The sequence below is a fragment of the Macrotis lagotis genome, chromosome 5 (genome assembly GCF_037893015.1).
Source record: "Macrotis lagotis isolate mMagLag1 chromosome 5, bilby.v1.9.chrom.fasta, whole genome shotgun sequence".
Classification (NCBI taxonomy): Eukaryota; Metazoa; Chordata; class Mammalia; order Peramelemorphia; family Peramelidae; genus Macrotis; species Macrotis lagotis.
Genome location: NC_133662.1, coordinates 219,800,105 through 219,807,359, shown reverse-complemented (window position 1 = coordinate 219,807,359; position 7,255 = coordinate 219,800,105). Strand labels below are relative to the sequence as shown.

General features: G+C 40.4%; 1 pseudogene; it reads left to right on the top strand.

Annotated features, from left to right (window-relative positions):
- Nucleotides 1–1,166: 1,166 nt before the first annotated feature.
- LOC141490067 (microtubule-associated protein 1 light chain 3 beta pseudogene) lies at nucleotides 1,167–1,879 on the top strand (annotated as a pseudogene).
- Nucleotides 1,880–7,255: the final 5,376 nt, after the last annotated feature.

Below are 7,255 nucleotides of genomic sequence, written 5' to 3'. Positions count from 1 at the left end.
GTCCAATTGTACTTTCTAAGGTTTTGTTTTCTTGTTGCAAGGTATTAATGGTCTCTCCCAAATTTTTAAGCTCCTTCCTTATTTCTTTAAGGAAGTCTTTCTGTGCTAAAGACCAGATCGTATTCTCCTCAGAGGTTCCAGGTCTCTCTGAGTTAGGGTCTTTCCCTTCCAAGAATTTTCTATGGATCCACCTTTCTGCTGACCCTTCTTCATTTTGCTAAGACAGTTGGGGAGGGGCTGGTTCACAGGGGCTTGGGATCACTAAAGGCTTTACTCACTGAGTGCAGTTTCTCTGGCTGGCCAGTAGGAGGTGTTGGTTGCTTTCTCTGGAGAGTCTGTGACCTTGATTGAGGCCTTCTCCCTTTGCTTGAAGGGAGGAGTTGGAGCTATTGAATTCTTTTGCCTTCAATCAATGGTGGGCTTTACACTGGCCTGAGGTCATTTGTCAGCTGGGCTGGTTCTTCTGCTCACACACCTGGGCCTGAGGCAGAAGTAGTTTGCATTTGTTTGTTCGGGAAGAGTTCTGAGCTGTGATGGGACTCAGAGTTCCTCAGACCAGAGGAGCCCAGGGAAAGTGACCACAACTCTCCTGCACCGGAACTCTCTGCCATCCCTGTCCCAAAGCTCCCAGGGCACAGTTCCAACACCAGAGCCTCTGCTCCCTAGTTGACTCAAGCCCCTGCTGTCTAGCCCCACCACTGATCCAGCAGGTCCAGCTCTCAGGCCCTCAGACTCCCAGTTCCAATTCAGCTGTTAATCTGTCTGATCTGGGGCTGATCCTCCCTCTGAGCCCAGACTCACCCGCCCGAATTCGGCCAAAGCTGCAGCCGGAGACAAATTCTGAGGTAGATGTTCTTTCTCCTGGCTTTTCTTTCTGGGTTTTGTGGGTTGGATTGGGTGATAGATGGGGGAGAGATCAGGAGACTTTAGAACTGTGCCTGTCTTCTCTCTGCCATCTTGGCCGGAAGTCTTCTCTCCACCTTCTTGGCCGGAAGTCTCAAGCATATTTTCAAATCTCAAAGAAAACCTGAATCCTATTAAGAAAAATAATTTATTGAGAAGGGAAGTCGCTGCGGCCAGAGTGGAGCTCAGAAGCTGCCACCTCGGGCCTCGCCGCCGCCGCTCCCGCCACCCCCGGCCCCCTCCCAGCCCTCCCCGCCCACACGATGCCTTCGAAGAAGACCTTCAAGCAGCGCCAGACCTTCGAACAAAGAGTAGAAGATGTGAGACTTATTCGAGAGCAGCATCCTACCAAGATACCAGTGATAATAGAAAGATACAAGGGTGAGAAACAACTTCCTGTACTGGATAAAAACCAAATTCCTTGTACCAGATCATGTCAACATGAGTGAACTAATCAAAATAACTAGAAGGTGCCTACAGCTGAATGCTAATCAAGCTTTCTTCCTATTGGTGAATGGACACAGCATGGTGAGCGTTTCAACACCTATTTCTGAAGTCTATGAAAGTGAGAAGGATGAAGATGGGTTCTTGTATATGGTATATGCCTCACAGGAGACATTTGGAAATAAATCTTCAGAGTAAGACCTAGTACCTAGTACAAAGCTTCTATACTAGAATTTTTTAAGCCCTCACCCAGGAAAAAAAGGATGTTGCCAACTGAGACTGATCAGTTCATCTAATCACAGTTCACCAAAATAGAAGTATTATCTACTACCTTAGGAGTTTTTTAGTAAAGTTGTCTCTTGTATTATATGCATATGTAATATGTAATAATACTTGTTCAATTCCAAAAGCATATACAATATTACAGCTTTGGAAAACTCCTATTTCACCTAGGTTATCTTGTTTTTTAAGTTTTAGGTTTAGAAACATACCTTGAATTCTAAGTTGCCAATAAAATGGACATTTGAATTGCTGTAGTGACTTTTTTTAAAATAGAAATTTCAATTCCATTGTAACCTTTAAGCATTTAGTGAAATAACAGTCTTTGTTCATGGAAATTGCTAATTTTTATAGGAAGGTTTCTCTTTAACTATGTATCTTTAAGTAGGCTTGTCAAATGCCATATTTATTTTTTTAAAGTCCATTTACCATCAGTGGTTGCAGCAAAAACAGGGTAAATGGGGGGCAAAAAAGTCTAGCTTATTCTGGAATCAATGCATCTATTCCAGCTTAGTATAAACTACTACAACTTTCTTGCTGTCATCTGTTTGTTTTCTATATAGTCATCCAGAAAAACACCATGGATTCTATGGGTAAATTGATTATCTTTCTAATGCTTGGCTTCCAAAACAGGGAAGGAGGTTTCTTATATTATGGATTTGCTCTATAATGGAGAAAAGCAATATTACTGCATCTTGGCACTATAGTTAATAAATGTATACAACTTGTTTGCCAAAAAAAAAAGAAAAAAGAAAGAAAAGTAATTTATGTATTGCATTCATGCATATTTCTCAAAGGTCACAAAAATTAAAAAGAAGATAGACCCATAATTCCATCCTTCCTTCAGTGTCATCTAATTTGAACAAATTTAGTTAAACAGAGTCATAATCTCATGTATACCCTAAGGAAACAAACCTGGTCAATCAAACTATAGGCAAATTAAGTAAGTAAGGTTCCAGATTATAGAGATTACATTCAGAAGGAAGACAAATAAATTCATTGAGGGGGAGGATTTTCATGGCACCCAAGAGTCAGGAACAGTTGAGATTCTACCTCTAATTTTTATCTAAAGAATGTTTAAGGTTCTAAGTAAATTTTTGCATAACCTCAGAAAGGTTTTGGTCAGGTGAGGCTAATATTGGAAAAAAGTTGCAGGAGTAATTAAAGAAAATCAAATTCAAAAATTACAATTTTAATTGAATTGATAGACACACACACAGGCACCCCACCTTGTTATCTAAATATGTTTGACTGAATTACTGTTCCCCACCCCCAGTAGTCTACCATCATGTGCTTGCTTATAAAATTGTTTCCATTTCCCTTTGGCTACAACCTTATTTGATTATCAGTCTTGCAGAGCTACTTCTGGTAGGTGAAATCCTCTTGAGTTCTTGAGGAAGCCAGAGTTAAAAATTCCCCAACAGTTCCATCTCACAAAGGAAAAACCATCTGAACCCAAGAAACTCAAGTCTTAGGACATAGAAGTGGGACATAAATCTAAGAATTCCTACGTAATGTAACAGGAAACACAGAGGTGCCAAATGGGAGGGAGGGAAGGAAGCAAGGAAGGAAGGAAGGAAGGAAGGGAGGGAGAGAAGAAGGGAGGAAGGGAGGGAGGAAGGGAGGAAAGGAGGAAAAGGGGGAGAGAAGGAAGGATGGATTCATTAAGCACCTTCTAAGTCCCAGGCATTGTGCTAAGGGCTTTACAAACATTATCTCATTTGATCTTCAATGAAACCCTGGGATTATTATCTCCATTTTACAATTGAGGAAACTGAGGCAGAGAGAGATTAAGAAATCTGCTCAAGTTGACAAAGCTAGTAAAGTGTCTTTAGGATGGATTTGAACCAATCTTCCTCACTAATAAACCCAGTACTCTATCCACTATGCCATCTAGCTGCCAAAGCAAGGTAATGACTCTCCCTCAAAAATGTCCTTGCATTTTATGTCTATCTGTTGTTTCCATTCAGCTCCTGAGTGATTTGCTTTTGAATCCCCAACACCTAGTACAGTGCTATAGATAGGACCTGAACCTGGGTTGTCAATTATCATAGGGAACTCCAAGATGAGCAAACTCCCTCTCTCAATGAAAGCCCAAATTTTGTCTGCATCTCCTAATCTTAGAGACTTGCCTACATGGATCTTAAACTATAATAAAGGAGGGAAGAGATCATTTCAAATAGACATGGAAAGATATGAACTGATTAGGAATGAAGTGAGCAGAATAAGAAAAACAAGTTGTATTGTAACCTTGATATATTTTTGAAATTAATAATAATAATAATAAACTAATGAAGGATGAAAATAATAGAACAATTCATATAAAGTTGGCAATACTGTATAAGACAACAATCAGGAAGATCAAAGATCATCCATGATTTCAGAGGAACAATGATAAAACATGTTCTTTACCACGTGGCACAGAAGTAAAGAATTTCATGTGTAGAATGAAACTTATTTTTTTAACAACTATTAAGAAAATTTGTTTTTCTTAACTATGCATATCAGATACAAAGAATTTGTTTGTTTGTAGGTTTTTTTCCATGCATCAAAAGGTTCAGTGACTTGCCTAGAGTCTATACAGTTAGTGAGTGTCAAAGGCAGGATTCTGAATTCTTAGGACTTTCAGACCCACTTGATCTGTTATTCAACACTGACTTTCACACTAGGAGAGAATTGGAGGATAGGGTGATCACCCCTGTAATTCTGTATATTTAAATATTATTTCCCCAGGACATCACTAAAAGGAAGAAAAAACATTCTATGGTTGTGGCTACAGATTTAAAGTTACCCTCAAATGTAGTAGGGTTAATCCCACTATCTGAAAAGCTTCTCCAGAAAAAGGCTAAGACTTCCTGCTCTGATTAATTCCCCATCACAGACTGCAGTTGACTGGGCTACTGATCTTGTCTGAGTGACAGGGACCCTGGAGAGAAGGAAGAAGGTCGAAGGCTCATCAAGTTGTCAGCTTCTGGAACTAAGGCAAGATTAGATGCAGCAACCATGCTAGCCCCTACAGGGAGGAAGCGCCAGGATATGAGGGAACTGGAGACATTGGCCCAAGAGCCAGTGAGCAAGTGAAAAATTAAGAATGATTAGCAACAGTCTTTGCTGCCAGGAAACAAATTTCAGTTAGACTGTCTTGGTAGAGTACTTGGAACTTAGGAACCTGAGAAGAGGGGAAGAAGAAAAACAGGAAATCAATGAAAGGAGCACCAGAGTCACAGACCCTGAAATTCTATGCTCCCCATGAAACAGGCAGCAGGGCCGAGAGGAGATGGCCTGCAGATTGGCAAACCTCCCTGATGCCAAAGGATTAGGCCACAAGACAGGACTGTTCCTGCTCTCTCTGCTCCTCAGCCAGCTCCCCACCACCACCACCACCACCACCATAAAAAGGACAAAATATACAAGTTTGTCCCACAAACTAAGGGGATTTCAAAGACCTGCAACTAGAAAAAGAGTGAGTCCTCTTTCTGGATTTGAAGGCAAAAGACCCAGAGACTATATTGCAAAATCAGATTTGCATTTTCAAATTGCTTTGATATGATCTCTTCAGGATTAAGCTCTCTTTTGAATTTTCCATTAAAATGTTTTTCTCTCTGTGAGAGTAAATCATTGTGAGTAGCTAGGGGACAGTTCCAGAAGGCACTTTCAAAAGTTTAAGAAAAGGAAATGGCAACCACAGGTGGTAGTGCTGCTACACAGAACTACCTACAGGAAGAGCAGCCGTTCTCCCCTCCCTCTTTCCCAGGTTCTTCTCTTGAACCCTCAGCCCTACATTCATCCAGAGCCCTTTCTTTGTACTTAAAATTTTATTTATTTTGAGTTTTATATTTTTCCCCCTAATCTTACTTCCTTCACCATACCTCGCACAGAAGTCAATTTGCCAGTCTTTATATTGTTTCCATGGTATACACTGATCCAAACTGAATGTGATGAGAGAGAAATCATATCCTTTTCTTTTAGGTTTTTGCCAGGCAAACGGGGTTAAGTGACTTGCCCAAGGCCACACAGCTAGGTAATTATTAAGTGTCTGAGACCGAATTTGAACCCAGGTACTCCTGACTCCAGGGCCAGTGCTTTATCCACTACACCACCTAGCCGCCCCTGAGAAATCATATCCTTAAGGAAGAAACATAAAGTATAAGAGATAGCAAGATCGGACAATAAAATAACAGGTTTTTTCCCTAAATTAAAGGTAATAGTCCTTGGTCCTTATTCAAACTCCACAGTTCTTTCTCTGGATACAAATGGTATTCTCCATCGCAGACAGCCCCAAATTGTCCCTGATTGTTGAACTGATGAAATGACCATGATCATTGCCCCATGTTGCTGTTAGGGTGTACAGTATTTTTCTGGTTCTTCTCATCTCACTTGGCATCAGTTCATGCAAATCCCTCCAGGCTTCCCTGAATTCCCATCTCTCCTGGTTTCTAATAGAACAATAGTATTCCAGGACATATATATATATATACCACAGTTTGTTAAGCCATTCCCCAATTGAAGGACATTTACTTGATTTCCAATTCTTTGCCACCACAAATAGGTCAGCCAGAGCTCTTAACAAATAGGATTAGAGACCTATGTCCAGACTTCTGCTTTCCTATAGGTTGGAGTGAATCTGTAACAACCCTTCTGGAGCTCAATTTAGTATAAGCCCTGGCTTTCCCCACCAGGGCATCTAGATGGCACCATGACTCAGAGTTCTGAACCTGGAATCATGAAGATTCACCTTCCTGAGTTTAAATCCAGCCTCAGATATTTGCTAGCTATGTGACCCTGGGCAAGTCACTTAACCCTGTTTGCCTCAGTTTCCTCATCTGTAAAATGAGCTAGAGGAAGAAATGGAAAACCATTCCAATACCTGTGTCAAGAAAACCCCAAATGATGTAGAGGGATACTTATAGCAGCTCTTTTCTGGTGGTGGGGAACTAGAATGAGGGGATACCCAGCTATTGAGGAATAGTTGAAGAGATTGTGCTATGTTATTGAGATGAAATACTATTCTATTATGAGCAATGATGAACAGGATACTCTCAGTTAAAAAAAACTTACACATACAGATGCAATGGGAAATGTACTGTATACAAAGTACAGAAATGTTGTGGGGTGATGAACTGGGAATGACCTACATTTTCTCAGCTATGCTATGACCCTGAGGGACTTAATGATAAAGAATGTTATCCATTCCAAAGACCGAGCTGATGGAGTTTGAATACAGATTGAAACATGCTTTTTTTAAACCTTCTTTTTCTTGAGGTTTCTCTTTTTTTTTTTTTGAGTGGGGGTTATGTTTACTTTCACAACATGACTATTATAGTAATGTTTTTCATGATTATACATTTTCAACTTATACCAAGTAACTTGTTTTCTCAATGAGAGGGAGTGGAATGGGAAGAAGGGAGAGTATTTGGAACTCTAGGTTTTGGAAGTGAATGTTGAAACTTATTTTTACAGGTAATGGGGGGGGGGGAGAAAAGAAAAGGAAAAAGAAAATCCCAAAGGGGTCATGAAGAGTCGGACATGCTTGAAAACAACTGCACAACTGACCTTCCTAGTAGTGGTAATGGTAGTGGTAATCTAGACAAAATTGTCCCCTTTAGAGGCAGAGAGAGCAATGGAATTT